This window comes from Pezoporus occidentalis, unplaced genomic scaffold (assembly GCF_034315485.1).
Source record: "Pezoporus occidentalis ecotype Australia unplaced genomic scaffold, CSIRO_AGI_Poc_V1 ctg215, whole genome shotgun sequence".
Lineage (NCBI taxonomy): Eukaryota > Metazoa > Chordata > Aves > Psittaciformes > Psittacidae > Pezoporus > Pezoporus occidentalis.
The window spans coordinates 620596-640017 of NW_026914018.1; the positions used below are offsets into that span (position 1 = coordinate 620596).

Here is a 19422-nt window from a genome sequence, read left to right on the forward strand (position 1 = left end):
CCACCTATGTAGAGTTATATAGATGCATGTGGGTGCTGTGAATGTAATGCCAGAATCCTTCCATGGCTTATGCTGCTTAAATACCTCTTGAAAGTCTGAGTCTTTAAGTCTTTTTAATACTGATGTATTTCTTCTCATTTTTTTTTTCTTTCCTGCAAAGCTGCTGTGTTTTTTAATTCATTGGCGCTCATGAGGTGCTGAGGCAGGGCATTTGGGTGTCAAAGGCAGCACTTTGGTGGACAACTAGGGAGAGAAAGAAGCTGCAAACATGTTTCCAGGGAGATACAGGAGCTCACCAACTCTGCAATTGTCTGAAGAAAAGAATGACTCTCATGTCTGCAAAAACAGGGTCAATCACCCAGTGTGTAATAGGTAATTCACACACAGAACCAAGGGGGTGCTAGGTGGTATCCTGCAAAGCTAGCACAGGACCCCATGCAAAATTGACATATTTGTACTATTCAGTTCAGGTTAGTAACTGCTCATAACCCTCACATCATTTAATGATTTGGCAGCTAATTTACACAAAGTTACGTCATTGATTCCTTTCTGTGCATGCTCAGGGAAGAGTCTTTTAATCTGGGCAGGGGTCTTTTGACCTGTAGGTGTGGTTTTTAGTATTATAATGAGGGTATAATGAGGATAGTTCATGTAAAGGACACGCTAATCATGTCGTGCTGACATGTCCAAGTCATATCTTGATGACATCCATGTGTTTTCAGGATGTACCAATCTTCAAGGATATTTTTTCCTGATTAGAGATTTGTTAGCCCTGTTTCTTAATCCACCTCACGAGGCCAAAACCTTCTCCCCAGATATGAATTTTTTTCGTCAGTCACTGTTGTTCTCAGGTCATCCTAACCTTTTAGGAGGCCCTTGTATTTGTTCCAGCTTTTCCATAGTAACCCAAATTCCAATTTTTTAATTATATGTCTAGATAAGTCCCATTTTTTTAACTATATGCCTACAACATTAAGACTGCATTATGTTGAGGAATTGCCATTCCAATCTCACTGAATCAATGTGAGGAGCTGGTCTTTCAATTTCGTTGGAAAAGGGGAAGATAAAGTGACTTGGTGTTGTGTGAAAAAAAGTCCAGAAAAAGTTATAAGATGGCCATTCAGGCTGTTAGTAATAGGTGAAATTGTGTGTTGAAACAATAATACAAAGAGAAAAGATGATTATATTTGAAAATCTGTTAATCAGTAGAGGGTTTCTTTTGTATTAAGGACAAGTTGAAATTCTGTTATTGTGTATCTTAGTTACTTTATAACTAAATGGTAGCTATAATGATAAGCAATTAACATAGCCATATATGGGGAAGGGTATATGGGTGGATCCAGGGGAGTATTGTGAAACTCTACCGAAGCAGAACTCACGAAGGTACCAGGAGTAGTCAAGTGAAAATAAGAAATGCTGGCGTCCACATAATGATTGGGACATGTCCAAGGAACAGAAAAGTGAACACAACAAGCTGAGGAAGACTTCTTACTTCATCCGAGGAAGACTCCTTACTTCATCAGGACGACCACCAGAGGGGGGCTGCGCAAGCGCAGAAGAGGCTGATGTCGTAATAGACTGATGTGGCAATCCTTCATGCGTATGTACTAGTCAATGATGTAATCTGTGTTGAATATGTATTAGTGACGACATTTTTAGTGTATAAATTGCGAGCGCGATGCAATGGGGTTGAAGCCAGATTTGGGCACGTGCCCCTGGTTTCCCAGCGCTGCAATAAAGCACCTCATATAACCATTCCGGTGGTTATGTGTCAGTTCTTACGCTAACAAGGCCAGACTGTGGAGGCTGGAAATGTTGCTGGTAGATGCTGCTGGAGGACAGATCTGGTTGCAGAGATGCTAGGAATATAGTGTGATCGTGGCCATCGAGGACCAACATTTCCTGTAAAAGCTGCCTGCATGCCCTCCTGCTTCTCTTTCAAATATTGTCCAGCATGTTGATGACTGGATAAATCAAGTGAACCCTCTAGTTCCAGTTTTGAGAGCTCAAGATGGGACCACAGAGTCACTTGCTCTTTCCAAAGGTAACTTTTTAACTTGAGTGTGAATCAGAAGCTAAGAAGAATGGTGACATTTTACAATGTCAGGGCACTTGAAAACGTGAAAGTTTCTGCCTCATGTAAGGCCGAGGGGAAAAGAAGGTTAGGACTGCATTTTTAATATTGTTTGGGAATCCAGGTCCCCAAGACAGGCAATGTGCATCCTTGTGAGCATGAGGGAGCACTAGGGAGAGTGCGTGACCCCCTGTCACCATCTCCCTCCTGTAGATGGTGACAACATATTTATAGCAGGAACATGCTCCCTGTTCCAAGGGCAAAGAGAGGCAATGGGGATCTGAGGAGCCAAACAAATACCACTTTTAAAAATCTTCACTCCTCCACAGCAAAGACATCTCTTCTTTACATAATGTGAGTACCTGAGGATTAATTAATGAGTACCTGGGATTTTGGTACTGGAATTAGGATTTAGAGAAATCTGATGAAGTGAGTAGTGTATAGGGCTTGAGATAAAATAGGCACAGCAATGAAGTTGATAATAAGGGAAACACTCTTGGCAATCCCCAGATGGAAACCCTTATTGATTTCTTGTGACACCTAGAAAGAAAAAGGCAGGTCAACAGATTGACAAGCACTGCGTGAAGGAAAAAAACACATAACAGTCAGGTGATAATTCCAAACCAAAAGGAGTTTAGAGAAAGAGAAGCGTCTAAGCTTGTTTGCTTATAACTGAACTTTACAAGCATGGATGTTATACCCTGAGGGCTTGACTGTATTGATAATTCCAACAATAAAATTTAAAAGGAAAAAAAAGAACAACCCAGAATAACAGAGTACAGTGGGGTATCCATAAATTATTTCTTCTACTATGCAAAAGAAGGGAAAGACTGTCCATAACTATCTTGATTAATTCAGCAGCATCCTGAGCTAATGCTCTGTGTCAGAAATGCAAACCTCTACTTTGAATGAAAATATTTTTTTAATCACTCCAAAGATTAGTAATGCTGGTCTATGGCTAATAATTTATTTTTTTATTGAGTTTATTAATATTATAAAAATCTAATCTGTTTCCTTGTATTAGTTTCCTTTTCTGACTTCATCTATATTGGATTGTAAAATTTGGCTCACAGAACCATCTTTTCAGCACATTTGACCCTCTCTGATAAGAATCTAGTTTTTGTTTTAAAGGACCTGGCCTGGGATTTAAGTCTCTGGTATCTGGTTCCCATTTCTGATACAAACTTTATGTATGATCTTCAATAGCAGGCTTAATTTTCTGTGCCTCATTTCCTTTTTTTAAAAGATGACTTTTGGGAAGAGGGTTCCCAGCCTTAATCCTTTGAATAACTAGAATCTTTCTAGTTTCCAGGATGGATGTCTGCGGTAAGTTTGCATCCAGTACCTTTATGTTAATATTTCTTTTAAATTAAATAGTTCTTTTCCTCTTCTGGTATGTAGTTCTTGGATACCTTACAGGCTCCAATTTTTTCAATTTGTTTTACTGTGCAAGACAACTCTTCTAGCCTTATGTCATGAAACAATACTCCTCTGATCACCTCCATAAGCCCCTGAATGCCTCTGTTTCAGTGTGAGTTCTTGCATGCAGTATCCAGATGGGATTTCTCTGGTGTTCTGTGTATGAAGTTCCCACAAGAAATTTTTCAGAAATGCTTGTCCCCTCAAAAATATAAGAATCTTTCTGAGTCTGTTCACTCATAAAAACACATCAGACAGGGACATGTACTTGTAGTATCCCAACACCATGTCTATCACTCTGTCCTCTACTACTCAATACACAAAGGAAGGTCCAGCTGAAAGGTCAGCATTTCCTGGGGGAAACCCTGAATAAAATACAAAATCAAACAATACGGCAATATAGTTACTCTCCCCTGGATCTCCAGCCCTTCTGCCCCTCTCCATCCATACATGTTCTGCTCTCTCACAGCTGCTGGGTACAAGAAGAGCACCTGGTACAGGCAAAACTAGCCCATCCTGGGGTAATGTGGCTGGCAGGAGCACCCCTCCATGGCATCCTGGCAGTTGCAGGTGTAAGTGCATGAAAAGAGGTTGCTGCCGCCAAAGAGGAGCCAGGCTGAAGGTTCAGCCGGTGTAAAGTGCTACCCCTCTTCAGGGCTTAAGGCTATACTGAATTACCTTAGGTGCGTACCTCAGGGGAAACCACACGTGATACAGATACATGCAGTTAATGAGGCAAATTATAGTAGTTCCTACTGGAACCAGTAGAATTTTCCTTAGTCCCTGAAAGATGGGTATGGTCCACCTTGCTGTTGGTATGAAGTGGAACTAGGATAAAAGGGAAATGTTAGGGACAGAAGCTGCCAAATGTGGGGTTTGGATATGCCTGATATATCTGGGATTTAACTGATGATAGTCTCTAATTACAAAATGCAGCAGCTGCGAGTGTGTGCAGTCTCCCTCGCGCAAAGGTATTTCATTAGAAGATGCTCTGAGATGACTGCTGCCTTTTACTTACTTTTTTTCAAAAGTTTTTTTTTTTTTTTTTTTTCACTTACAGTTCTTGAATGGGTCTGTTTTAAACTTTGGTCTTAAGTATTATGCCTCCAGATTGAAGCATTTTGTTGGTTTTCTTGTTTCTAGTGCCAAGATCACAATCAAAAGGGAGTCAGCAATAAGGATTTGGTGTGCAGCTAAGAAACTACCTGTGGAGAAAGCTGTGAACAAAAGAGGTCATTGTTGTTTTCCTGACTTAAGAGGTAAATTCTTTGTGAAATAATACGAAGTTACATTTTTTATTTGCTTCTTTTGAGTTATTTGTGAATGATGTTGTCTATAAGTTTTTTTCATGAAGTTGGCTCAAAACAAGGTGGATCCAAATACTCTTAAGCTTGAAAAAAATATAATGTGTATGAGGTGTGGCTCTGGGATATCTTGTCATTTGTTTCCTCCTAAGTCTTTGGTTTCTTCCTAACTTTAGGGGTGCACAAAGTCTTTTTTGGGGGAAGATACAAAGTGTAGTTCCAAACTGCCTGCTGAAACTTACCTGTCTTTTAACATGCCTCTGTCCATCTTGTTTCTGTTAGAGTAATTCTCTCTTGGTCTGTGTGTATATATCTCAGCACTGTGTCTCTCAGGGTGGTTTTAGTACTTTGCAGTATCATGTCCCAGTAGTTTGCAAATGCTTGTGAATAGCTCAGTTTTCCAGAGAAGTTTGTTGAGTTGGCGTTTTCCTGCCTGGAGAGGAAGGCTCAGGTGCTCTCAAAGAGGTTTCTGTTTTGTGACTTGCTTTGGACTCAGTGCTACCTCTCCTTGTGTTGCAACCTGAAAGAACTCATTTAGGACAACCTCCCTCCCTTTGGGACCAAGGACCCAGTTTGTGATACCCTTGTACTGAACTGAGGTGAAATGACACCAGCTAGCCAGTTTTATGATTTATTAATACAAAACAGAAGGCATATGGTTAGATATAACTCAACAGTGTTTATTCTGATGAGATCAGCAAGTCCCGTGCCACATGTTTTTCTTAATATTCAAGGAAAAAGGAGAGAAGAGAGAGAGTAAGAAAGGGGGAGGGAGAGAAAGGGATAGAGAAGTATGTCCTGTTGGCCCTCTTCACCCAGGGTATTGTCGATGGTGGGAACTTTCCCTCTGACCTGGGTCCTGCACTTTTATGTTCATGTTATTTTGGGGTATTATCCATATTTTTAATATGAAGCATAGAGAGACATTACTACGATAATGATGGGCATAGCTTAGTGAGCACTTTGGCAGTTCCAAAGCTAGGATTCACTCGAGGGTCCGCCAGGTGTTGGTTGTCCTTCATTTCATGGTGTCTGCCATTTGACTCCATCCTCTGAGTCAGCTCATCCTTGAGTCATCCTTTCATATTCCTGTGGAAGCTTATCAGCTTTGAACAGAGAGGTCAGAACAATCTTATCTTCTTAGTTTGGATAACCAACATCCTTGTCACTTGCTTTGTTTATGCTCAAGACCTCCCATGGTCAAATGCAAATGGTGCCTGACATAAGCTCAGTTTCCTGTCTCTGACTCACACTACGGAATGTAAGTGGTGTTTGAGACAACCTTGATCCATACAGTCATCTGACAAAAGCAATATTGAGAAGGTTTGGCTTAAGTCCCTGATTTTTTATTTTTTTTTAATTTTTTTTTATAAAGAACAAATATCTCTTGTGTGTATGTGTGCTTGTCCAGTATGTTCCTTATTAGGGTCTGATCCAAAAGGTTCCTATGGGGTTTTGATCAGGCCTAATGGTTTGTTAGGACAAACTATGTTCTGATCCATCAGAGTTAATGGAATTAATCTGGGAGCAATTTTACCCTGTTCTAAAGTCTCTGGTTTAAAAATGTCTGCTTTTGGAGGGGAGGAAGCTTGCGTTGCCTCTTCTTTTTGGAGTGTGTTATTACTATTAGTCTCACTCCTAATCAGGTTGCTCTTCGGTACCTAGATACACCTTTGTGCTAACGTTAAATATACAAAGAGCACCTCTCCTTGAGATAAGATTTCTGGGTATCTGCACTCCCAGGTATCTGATACCAGCATACTGTATCACAGGATGAACCTCTCTGGCCACAGGTAGAACAAAGCAGTATTTTGCCCTTGAATAAGAAAATTTATTCAGGCTATTGCCACAGGAGAATAATTATCTTGCCGGGTTTTCTTTTCATGCAATCAGCAATTTCTTCTTCCAACAATAGAATAGAGGTCAGAAAATGCTGATTCTAAGCCACAGTTCTGAATACAAACACTTAAACTTTATTTATGCCACTTCCTGTTTTGCAGAAACGTCTCCCAACAAAGTAAAAATTGAGGCCAAAGTCTCTGAGAAAAGAGCAACTACCTAAAGCCTTGGCCACTGTTATCTCTCTTCCAGGGCAAGAAATTGCTACTGAAATATTTACTGAGGAGGAGAATTGGCTCCAATCATCAGAGGAGCATTAGAATCCATCAGGACTTTGAATACATATTTAAAATATTTACTAGTGTGTGTGAACATACTCATTTAGAGCAGTTAGAGACTGAGCTTTTCATTACAACTTCAAATGGGGTTTATTTACCCTCACTGTTTTTTAACTTCCCAGACTGTAAGCTGCTGTCTTGTTTTTTTTGTTCTGCCCTGAGCTCCTGGCCTTTCATTTTCTGCTTGAGGAATCAGAAGTGAGATGTTTTCTATGGTACAAGATTCTCTTACGTGGACATTGTGTGATATTTTGTGTTCTAATCTACCCATGTTGGGTATGTGTATGTGTAAAATTCCACTGAGGTAATACACTTTCTGCTGAAGACTATGGTGTGGTGGTTGCAGTGTTTTTGGAATACTATCCTAGTATGTTTGAGAAGCATTTAATAGCACTACGTTGGATGTTGAGCTCATTAAATCTCTCTCATAGCTATTCCGCGCTTGATGCAGTCAGAGCTAAATTACACTAACGCTTTCTCATAGTTATCAGCTTTTCAAAGCCTTGCACTTTAAACAGTTCCTTCATCTTTTCTCAAGATTTCAGTCTTCTTTTGGATAGCTTCTCAGAATGAAACACAATGAAACATTTATTAAGCTTTCTGGGAAAACTCTGGAGGCAGAATTTGTTAATACTGAGAATTCATTGTTGATGCGTTGATGCTGTTGTTGTCAACTATAAGCAGTTTTATGCCTGCTTATGTTTTATTTTTACTTTTTAAAAAAAGATGGACTGGATTGCAGATGCTCATTATCAAAAATCTTTCTCTGGCTCCTGAGCTGGCAGGAGACTGAATACTCTGTTTTCAGGCTTAAAAGCTGAACCTTCTGATCTGTGCCTATAAAATCAGCTTTGCTTCTATCAGCTAAGGGAAAACAATTTCTTATTTTGTCTGCTCTTCAAATATTTTTCCCAAGGCTACTTCATATTGGCCAAAGCTTACTTGTCTTTGGTGGCTTGCATCTTTATATACATGCTTCATAGAAGTATTTCCATCCCCTCTGCGCTGACACTGACTTCCCTCTGTCCCAATACAGCAGTCTATGATATAGCACTTCCCTATAGCCTGTGATACGACTGAGGCTGAGAGTATTACAATTGTGCTAGGGTAGAAATAGATGGTATTTGTTGTTGCTGGGATGGTGAACAAAGCTGTGCTTACAGGGAAATTACTAGATCCCCTTCAGAGCTTTTCTGAATGGCTAACCTTAATTTGACATTCTTAATGTGCACCTGAAGCACATGTGGCTACAGAGATGGCTTTAGAGATGGAGGCAAACCGAACCCTTGCTGATGGATGATCAGAAATCAGAAGTGGCAAGACAGAGTTTTCTTCTGAACTCTAGGACTCAGGGCTTACCATGATGTAGTAGGGATTAAGACATTTGTGTGTAACATTGTGTAAAGAATAACACCATCCTCAAAAATACTGGTGTTAAATCCTTTCTTTCACATCAGCAATACTATGTATATGATAGTATTTTGATGCAAATTGCTGTGTTATATTTAAATATGATAAGCAAATCCCATATAAACCTTAATCTTCTCAATTGAAAGCATTTTTAATCAGTGTCCTTGAAACACTTGACTTACAGTGCTTCATCAGCAGAATGGTCTGATCAGGCTGCCCCTTCCTATACTCTACCAGGGGATGAGGGGTGACCACAGACCTGATCCTCCTGAAATATACCTGTCTCTTCTGGAGGAGAAAAAAGCATTACAGTGTGCTATAATACACTCACACTTACTCCTGTAGTGGGAAGCACAGAACCTTTTTAGAAAGCATAGTCTGCAAACCATGTCCTGCTGGGTTTTCAGTGAAGATATGTTTTGATTGACACCCCTAACTTAAACTGAACCTTTTGTGTTCTGGGTGTGCTGGAATTATCTACTTGATGACTAAAGTCAATAAAACACAGCCCACTGTGCAGCGATTGGAGTTTTGGTACATATAATCTCTGCATTTCACTGTGTTGGGAAATTACTTGTTGAAATGAAATGTTCTTTTGTGCTTCAGAATGGATAATGGGTTATGGGCAAAACCACAGTTAATTTATTTGAGAAAGGACATATTAGTGTAGCCGAACTTCCAATAATGACAGTGATGTGAGGTTTGTTACCTGTACAAGAATTTGCATTCCAGATCTTTGTTCTGTCTTGATGTTTGCTATTTAGTTTACTTCAAAATTGTATTTATTTTATTTTTTTTTTTAATACATCTGAGAGCTGTAGGGTTGGTTGGAACCCAGACGTCAGTGTACTTCCTCTGCTTGGGTAAGGGAATAAGACATCCCTTAGTAATTACATCTGAAATTGAAGAAGACCAAAGCCTTTATCTCTCCTTAAAGTCCAGATTTGTTTTGGACTCTTTTCTCACTTTATCTGTTTTTAAGTAGAATTTTAGAGAAAAGGCAGCTTTGCAGCTGTTAGTAATCATCCTGGAATAATTTCTGAACCTTGCCATGACATTTTTCTGCTCTTTATTGAGGTTTTTATTGAGTTCTTTCCAAACTGCTGCAGTAAGTACCCTCTTCCCTGGGGTAACAAATCTCTCACAAAATGTTTTCATGCTCAGTGTGTGCAAAACTGCAAAGAGTTAAGTTAAATTCATAGAAGAAATTCTCTGCCTTTGTTATGCTTCTCACAGCACTGCTAGGCCTGGCTCATTGGCAAGTCTAGTTGGTGCTCTGAGCCAGGTCCATCCACCCACACAGGGAGGCTTCAGCTAGCCACAGTGTTCAAGGAGCCGGCGCTGTGTAGATGCTATCTCTGCTTGTTGAGTTGACATGAGACAAGTTATTATCATATAAATGAGATGAGGTCTTAGATAATTGCAGACTGAAAGTAAAACTGAGCTGGACTGCTTGTGGCTAGAAATTTTAAGTGTACCTTTCTATCTTCAATTTTTTTAAGTCTGTATTCTTTTTTCTTGCCTCCCTTTAGCCACCTCTATAAATGATATAAAGAGCCCTTATGTTTTCTGTCAGGCTGCCCAATGTGAACTGAATTTTTTTAGACATGGAACTTTCCTGGTGCCTGCTGGTTATTATAAAACCTGTATGCGGAGATAATAAAATTACTTTGGGGAAAATACGGATGTCAATAACTTTGACCAAAATAATCCAGCGCAGCCATTTTATTCCATTTTCTTTAGAAAAAAGTCAAAGAAAATATCTTTGGCTGATTCCTTCATTGTTCCTTCATGGTCCTGCCATGCCAGAAGGTGGATGGCTGAATTTGGAAAAAGATACTTTCGCTAATAAATTGGTGTCTTTATTTTCTGTTTTCAGGTATCTGACTGCAGTGTGGAGTGTAAGCAATTCAGGAAAAAATAATACTCTACTGCATTAATCTTACAATTTTCTTCCTGATGTGTAGGTCATAAAACCCCAAGAAAAGGAGGAAATATTTTCATGCATCTCACCAAGGCATGGTGGAATCTTAAGGACCACTTTTAGTAGCAAAAAATAGTGGTTGGTGGTTTGTTGTTTTGTGGTTTTTTTTTGTTGTTGTTTGTTTGTTTTTGGTTTTTTCTTTATATTTTTGTTGGTTTTGTGTGTTTTTTTTGTTTTGTTTTGTGTTTTTTTTTGTTTTGTTTTTTGTTTGTTTTCTTAACTAGAAATCATCAAACATCCTATTCCTGAAAGGGAGGAACATCTGTTGAGATAGTAAAGCAGTGATCATGAATCTCTTGTTTGTTCTAGGGATCAAATTTGAGGTCAAGGTCAGGTCTTGCTCACACTAAGCTTGGTTGAAATTCAGTCTTTCAGAGAAGACTAGACTCGCCATGCTGTGCCTACACCCAGGAAAAGATGCCTGAAGCACGACATAGGGCTTGTGCTGGATGAATTCTGGGAAACTCAACTTGAGCCAAAGGACACTTGAGAGCAGCATACATGGATTAAGTCTATCTTTGTTAATAGCAGTGTGAAGCCTAAAACTCCCCTATGCCTACAATCTGCTTTTTCTAACCTAGATTTGATTTGTGGTTGGTGGGTTTAGGGCGTTTTGTGTGTGTGTGTGTGATGTAGTTTTAAAAAGCAAAAGATGAATTTCCTGAAAGAATGGCTAAGATGTTTGAGGAAGATACTGGGAACTCCTTAAGTCTGTAATAGGTATGCAGGGTGATAGTAATGCAGTGCATCCAAAGGGATGCTGTGTTGCAGTTTCTGCTTCTGCTGTACCAAGTGTGATCTTGCTAAGAGTAGGGACAGGACCACCAGGAGCAGGAGAACTTTTCTGCTTGCCAAACCTGGTGTCCTGCTGCCAGAGGCAACTGCCATTTTCCTCTTGCAAAAATGTCTATGCCTTTAGTTAGCTACTGAAAGTTTTTCTTCCCTCTTCCCCAATTATGAATATGTTCCAGAACCTGTCTCCTTGGGTGGCTTGAAGACTTCTCATTTCTAGTCTTAACATATTCATGGGCAATTTATAACCCTGTGACTAAATCAGGTAGATGATACAAAAGCATAGAAACATGTTTCTATTCTACAAACTTAACAATATCTATGTATTAAATAACTGCATATCATAAATACCCAATTTAAACTCAGTCTAAATGCTGATCCATTTTAGGATATAATATGAAACTTTTACAAAAGATTGTCTGAACAAAGTTCCTATTTAGATAGTATCTTTCTTAATTTCTAATGCCAGTGGTTCAGTATTACTCCTTATGCTTGCCATCCCATTTCAGTGTCCTTCACTTCATTTTGATGCATTGACTGCAGCAGGGGAATTGCTCAGGGGCTCATTTACTTTTTTGTGACTTGGCAGAACAACCAGAGGAACAACAAGCCCAATGAAAAAAGATAACACTACAGATTGGTCACCAACGGTACCTACAGTGTCACAAGGTTTAATATAAAAAATCTTTTAAACTTGAATAAGAGATTTTTGATAGACAGGTCAGAAGTTTCAAATGAAACTGGATCCATGTGAAAAATAATGAATGTGTTCCTCTGGAACACAGTGAGTCTTAAAACACAGAGCTCTCCCAGCATGTAATGCTATGGATATTGAAAAACAGACAAAGAGGACATTGGATGGCATGAGAAGAAATGTCTAACAATAGAGGCAGAGTGAAAGAATAATGAATGCTAAGATTAATATTTCAGCAGTCTATTTAAAACCATGCTATTGCAGTGTTTGAGGCATTAAATTTGCTGGGCTGACTAGTGTGGGAAAACAGCTTATTTTAAACATTTTTCAGTCTTGGAGAACTTGCAGAAGTTTTCAACCAAGCTAATGCATTATGCATTTGAATTGGACAGAAAAAAGTGTGAAACCTACCTATAATAAAAATTGATGGAGGAGTAGAAATGCTTGGAGTTGAAAAAAATAAAATATGAAGAGCATCCAAGGAGATTAAAACTTGTAAAGAAAGAACAGTGAAGGCAAAGGAAACTACAAATAAGAACAACTGGGAATTTCATCACACAATTACACAAGGATATTTAAGATTCACCTTCTCCACTGGTTAAAATTAATCTGCAAGGTAAAAACTAAACTATCAGCTTGCAGGAAAACAGAAATGGAGTCAGTAGCTTGGTAATTACAATAATAATAATGATTGTGGTTATTATTCCAATAATAATGAAAATGTGGTTACCAATAAAGACTGAGGTATATATTGTAGCTCCTGAGGTTGAGTGTGAATAATAATATCCTCTGTGAAGGAGAATTGGCTTCTGGAGCTATCAGCTACAGCCTGCCCCACATCCCAGAAGAAACAGCTTTTCCATACCCTGTTCCCAGTGTGAGAAGACATAGGAGCGGCAGTTATACAAATGCATACTAACCTGCCTTCTTAAAAAGCTTAACTACAGGAAGGGCTGGAGCAGAGATCCAATGTATTCATTAAACATGGGAAAAAAAAGGGGGTTAGAAACAACCTGTTGTTGCTGGTAAAAACTGGTTCTCAGTGCTGAAGGAAAAGGAATTTATCTCCATCTTCTTTAAGATTTGGTATTTGGGAACAGCATGATTTCATTTCTAGAGGCCCTTTTTAAATGTTTTGTGTATGTGTGTAGCACTTTATTGTTTATTGTGTGACCCCACAGCAGAAAACCTTGGGCTCTAATTTCTTCATTCCTTTCTGCCCTGCATCCCCAATGCATACTTCAGCTTGCCAAGAAAAGGAACGAAACAACATTTTCTCTTCCAGTTAAACAAAAAGCACCCCCAAAGGCATGGACAAAAAACAACCCAATGAAGAGATAAAATTTAAGTCCATGCTATACAATGTGTTTAAGTTTGATTGCCGGGCATCAGAGATGGAAAAAAAATTGAGGGGGAAGGGGGAGAAATCCATACTATATTATTGAAGATCGTGAATATGTCTGTTAAGGAATCTTCCAGTGTACCAGAGCGTGTATGCTGTAAAAATGCAGGTAACTATGTTTTAATGCCTTCACAATGTAACTAACAGTGAATTCTGTACAAGTCATGGCCTTCAGGTTGCTGAATGTTTTCCTTCTAACCTCCTTGTTGGCCGCTCTGTAGCATGAAAAGGGATGTGGAGGTGAAAGAAGTGAGAGAACGAAAATGTTAGGTGTGAACCAAAGCATTGGTGGCTACCTGTAATCACTGAGTTCAGCTAGCAAGGGTGAAACAGCTTCTGCCTGTAGAAATGCTTATCATCCTCCTAGCACCTGTGGCAGATGCTTTCTCCAGTAGTGCAGTGCTTGTGCCTGCAGCCCTGCTTCAGCTCAAATCTGCATGGAAGTACCGTGGTGACGGCACGCAAGAGACCCTGACAGATTGCCCCTGCTGCCTTTACCTTGCAAGTTCCCACACTACTGGGAGATAGTGCAGGCAGCCAAAACCAGAGCTGCCTTGTGTCAGCACTGAATCAGAGTAGCTGTTGGCTGGGCTATGTGTTTGGGCAAGCTTTCTCAAGGAGGGGTGGAAATTAAGTTATAGTCTCAGTTGTGATGTGCTATAATGAGGTGTCTTCAGGTTTCGCAGTTGCCACATCTGTTCCTCTGTTGGCCAGATGGCCCATTTAAAACCATCTCATCTGAGTTATACCTCTTTACTGTCAGCACTTGTTTTCCATCTGAACTGCTTAAACACAGCCCATATCCAGCCTTTAATTTCTGAGCACAATATAGTAATTACTCACCTTGCAGGTAAATCCCTGATGCAGGATTTTTCTGGGGTGTGAACCTCTTAAGTTTTCCTCATAGAACTCTTCAAAGCTTTTTTCCATTTTTTTTCTCTTTCTCAGGGATCTTTGTTTCACAAATTTAAGAGCTGATTGTGGAAGAAAATATTAGCATAACCACAGTGTTACTGAAGTCTTTGTAGCCTGTTTAAAAGCAAGATCTAACTGGAGCTTGTTTGGGTTGAACACCTCTGTGTAATCTCATGGCAGAGCAACTGTTTCATTAATGAGTGACTGGAATGTCACTCCGAACAGGACTTGTTTCAGTGCCATGGTAGATCAGGTTGTCCTGTGTTTGATCAGCCCACATAAAGCCAACATGGGGTTTGCCTTGGTATGTGGGCAGGACTACTCTCCTCCCTAAGCCCCAGGGCCAGGATCATGAGGGAGCTCCTTCCCTCCCTACATACCCAAGTCTCCTCTCAGAAAAAAACACAGTGATCACAAGAAACGGTGATCACGACATCTCTCCTCCTGACTTACAGGTAGGACATAGCAAACACATGCTATATCAGCCCAGCAGGATAAACCTGTCTCATGCTGAAGCTGTGGCTTAAGTCCAGTTATCATTTTTCTGTCTTTTGTTAAAATAGAGTTTTAAGATGCATTAGTGCTTGGATTTACACCAGTGTCTAACTCTGGAAGTTGCATACTTGAAAGGTATTTAGGAGGGCTACAATATTCATAAATTTCCCTTTCTTGCTTTTAGCCATCTTTTTTCCTGACTTGTGCTCTTTGGTGTAATGATCCAAAGACTTGGGACAATGTGTATGCTTGGAACAGAGCATCATGTGGCTTTTGACTGTTCCTCTGATGTATTGTCACCTGCAGAAATTCCAGTCTGTATTATAACACATGGGAAAATGCAGAGTGTGACAGGTCAGGTGTAATCTTGGCATTTGCAAAGAAATCTACATTGCAATTTAAATTAAGCCAGGAATCCCCTTTTGCCAGCCCTTATGTAACTTCTATTCCCACCTGAAGAGCTCCAGGTCTGAAAATAGCAGAGAGAAGACTGTCATTATGAGGTTATGTAGTGATTTTAATAATAAAAATATGCTCAGGGTGGTTGTAAGCATTTCTGAAAATGCCTGGCAAGTTCTGTACTAAATGCCTGCGTACCACTTGGGCACGTTGGGATTTCTCCTATGGTAGATCATTGGGCTGAATATCCAGGGGACTGAGTTAAAGCTTAAAGGAGAAAGAGGTGGAACAGTGAAAATGCTCAAGTAGGTTTGCTGGGTGGTAAGTTTTTGCCTATACATATACAAGTAATAATGTTTTACTTAGCCAAGTCAAATTGCTTATCATTGTCACCACTATCCCTGTACATACGTGCCCATGATTTTAGTATGTGGGATCTGAGTTTCTGACTCTACCCTGTGTGGTTTGGTGTGCAACACTGAATACTTTATCTACATTTATTTCAATGTTTTGGGACAGAAAATGATCCAGGAGATTTGTTTTGCCTTGTCTATGAACTTCTTTGCCTCAAAGAGTTGATAATTTAAGAAAGGAGATTTGAGTAGAGTTGGACTGTTCCAAGTCCTAAACATATATAGCAGGGAGCAAACATACACTGCTTATGCTTACAAGAGGATTAAATCTAAAAAAACCCTCCAAAATTCAATAACGTAAAAGTAATGAAAAGGTCTTCATTCCCAATATTCTCCAAATTCATATGATGTTTGTATTGTGCTGTATTTTGACAAGTAAGAAAAAGCCTATGCACTATTTGGATCACGACAGACTAAAATGTACTTTGCAACCATAACTTTATGTATCAATAAATACTCAGGCTTTTTAGAGACCTTGAGAGCTATTGCTGGCTATGAAAACATCAGTTGCTGTCCAGAAGAATAATATTAGGAACACTGATTCAGTAAAATGTGCAACATAAACCCCTCGGAGTAATAAACAGCATAATAAAAACTGTCAGTGTCATAATTGTTTAAAAGGTGCCTTCAGATTTGAATCTGAGACCTTGTTGTTAGAATAATGACTGAAGATGGGAGAAATTTATGGTGGGTTCTCTTCTTGCCTGTGGGTTTTCTCTGTGACCGATGATCTCTCCCCATTTAGCTCTGCTCCTGAGTGCTGGTTCAGATGTCCAGCTGAACTCCTGCTTCCGTAGGTTGCCATCAGTCAACCAAATGTGTGCATGCTTTTTACTTCACACTTGCAAGAGGTTAAAAGTATCAGCTTCAATTATAAAGATCAAGCTTTATGTATCTTTTTAATTTTGCACATGTGGCAGGTGATAACTGCTTGCAGCTTCATTGGCAAATAGAACCTTGCCATGTAGCTTGACTGGGTCCCAAAATGAGGACAGTATTCCTTTCCCACTTCATATTGCAGAGTAATCCTGTTCTGTGATGGAAGCCATGTTATACCAACAAGTGGTTTTGGGTGGTTCTGGATAAAGGTTTATTTTCCTGTTGAAGTAGTACTTAGTCATGCGAAATATTCTCTAGCTTGAGTTCAGTTTGCTATTAGTCACTGCTCCACACATCTCACTAGCTTTATGCCTGTGGCCATGTCTCCCTAACCAGAGGCAACACACATCGCTTCAGCTGCTGGGGAACTCCATCAGCTCGTGTCCTTGTAGGATGGTGCTCCTACAGAACGTCCTTGCTCTCTGCTGGTTGTACCACACATGAGATGAAGTCAATTGTTAGGAGGGTATTGAAGACAAATCCGCCTTAAAAGGGAGACTCAGAATTAAATTACATGCATAGGTGTAGGAGATACTGGGGAAGAGAATACTGCCTCTCACAGAGATGTAGCTGGGTTTGGTCAGAGGAAAAACCTTCCAGCAGCTCAGTGTGTTCCCTTACCTTGTCATGGATTATTCACTGACTGGCAAAGATGTATAAAACTGGTGTATACTTTCTCCAGCCATGGATGTTAACCAAAAAAAATTGAATCCTCTTTGCTTCTACATTTTTCCTAAAACAATTATTGCTATTCAAATTTCCATGGCAATTGTAATAACTAAAAATACCAGAGGAGCTCACTTACATATTTTATAATTTAACTTGTGGCCAATGGCAAGCAGCTAGGCAGATTCTGTTGTGCAAGAACAATGTGAAGAAAAGCAAGTTTTTAATCTGTTTTAGGACCCTGTGGATGTAGGTTAAGGCTGTGCTGATCCTTTCACTTTCTGTGTATTCCTGACTCAGTGACACTTAGAGCTGTTTGATTGAAATGCAAACCTTTAAACATAAACAGTAGCAAACTGGACTTCCATCAAAATAAATAATAATTCAAAGATTTATGCTGATATCCTCTGTTAAAACACACATGACAATGGAAAGAAGGCTTCCAGTTGTTCAAGCATCCTGTGAACTTTTGTTCCCCCTTAAGCTGGCAGACTTTAATATCCTCCCTCGTTCTTGGGGACAGAGCTCAGGCAAAACTGCTAAACTTGGCAATGACAGTTTTCTTAATCTCTTGTCATATCTGGATGTGAGCATGAAGCAGGAGGTTGCACTAAGCTTCTCTGCAAGGAGAATGCTTCTCAATAGCCCTTGCATAAGACACCTTTCAGCTCTTTACTCTGATAAATTGTGCAGGTGAATTGTGCTGGTGAGCTCCACTGCAAAGGCTGGGTTTGTTACTTCTTTCCCCCCTTTGGAAAGACATGCTGTATGCTCTCTTACTTTGCAGTCTGTGTATGTGGAGGAAGGGTATGAAAGCAACATCAGAGCTGTATTCAGACCTGATGGCTCAGGCTAAAAGCAAACACAAAATTCCCATTGTTGGATCCCCCCAGGTGACAGAGGGTATGGCAAGCTGGAAAAGTGCATTTTAGGTATGTTGTTTTATTGTGAATGAGAAGAAATTCTGCCTGGCTAAAAAGAGAGAGCTATAGAGTAAGCACCTGTGAATAGGTGAAGCCTAGACCAGCTGAAGTCACGTATATGTGAGACAAATTGTTGTTTTAGCGTACAGCAGTAGCGACCTCTATCAGGTTGAGAAAGTTACACCCTAAAAGAAAATGGGATACCATGCTTGCTGCAAAAATCTTGTGCAGGCTGTCCAGGAATTTCTTCCATGCAGGAGAGTTGTACTGTTTGTGGTGCTACAATTTCTTGCAGTGAGCCAGAGCAGAGGCTGCTTATGAACCAGGAATGGCCCCTAGGGAAAAAGAGGGTCCTGTTACCAGGCTGGTGGCAATTGCGTTTGAGAATTGCCACCCTACAAGACATGGCAACATGAGTAACCATCAGTTACTGTAGGAGGGGTAAGATGAAACTGGTGGACCTAGTAGTCATGAAACTCATATTATAGTTTGGAAAGCAAGTATTGTGTGCTATTCTGTTTACACTACTGGTGGTATGTTTTCTTTGTCTTCTTTCTTTTTTTTTTTTTTTTTTTTCTTTTGAAAGTGGGGTTTCTATGTAGGGGCTTCACCCAGAGTTTTAGAAGCAACCCAGTTTTTTTCCCCTTCCCAGGGGAAGGAGCAGATGTGGCTGAATAACAGGGATGTAAACCTATATGAATTTGTAGGGCATCCTTCTGCAAATAAGTTCTTGTTGATAGTGAAGAGATTTAAAGAGGAACATTCCTACTTAACTTTTAATTTTATTTTTTTTTTAATGGAAAATGTTGTAGCTGATAGGGAGCTGCGATGTATTTTGCTGAACACTTCCCTTTTCCTTGAGCACTGAAACCAAGAAAGCCCCCAGTCATTAACGGGTGAACAGTGTTTCACTGTCCTCTAGGAAACCTAGCTTTGTGGGCCATGAAGTAGTGCCCTCCTGTTGCTAGCAGTCTTATTAGATGGTTACAAATTTCAGCAGTGAGTTAGTATGACAGTGGGTCAGCTTGCAGGAAGCAGGTCAGGGATGCTCAGCACTGTTTGCAGGACTGTTTCAGAGGAAAGTGCACAGGGAGCTGGAGGGATGAGAACTCTGGCTGGGAACAGGTTTTTCACCTGCCAGTGCTTTCCATCTAGTCTGGTGGTGTGAAGTGTGTGCTTTGGGTGAAATTGGTACTGGGAGAGGCAGAAGGAGGTAGTGTGTTGTTCTATTCATCTGTGTTCATCCACCTGCTAGTGAAATAACTGAGCGCAGATCTGAAAATGCAGCTGGCACCTACGTAATCTCCTTCATGTCTGTTTAGAGTTTACAGATTTATTTTTTTGAAAGGATCTTCAGCAGGTTCAAGTACTGATGTGGATGCCGACACAGGTAGTAAGTTGCAGTCCTGAATATTTTCTTTAAACGGCACTGACTTGCTGCAGTATTTGCTGCACAAACAATAAGGGCTGTATGGC

At 39.9% G+C, this 19422-nt stretch overlaps 1 protein-coding gene across 2 annotated transcripts in view; it reads left to right on the plus strand.

Annotated features, from left to right (window-relative positions):
• The window catches only part of TUNAR (TCL1 upstream neural differentiation-associated RNA), a 166153-nt gene that overhangs the window by 22733 nt on the left and 123998 nt on the right, over window positions 1-19422 (plus strand). For both annotated transcript variants that reach the window (XR_009965088.1, XM_062619895.1), the window contains one exon: window positions 4637-4725. The gene's annotated coding sequence lies outside the window, so the exon portion shown is untranslated. The remainder of the gene's footprint in view (window positions 1-4636; window positions 4726-19422) is intronic.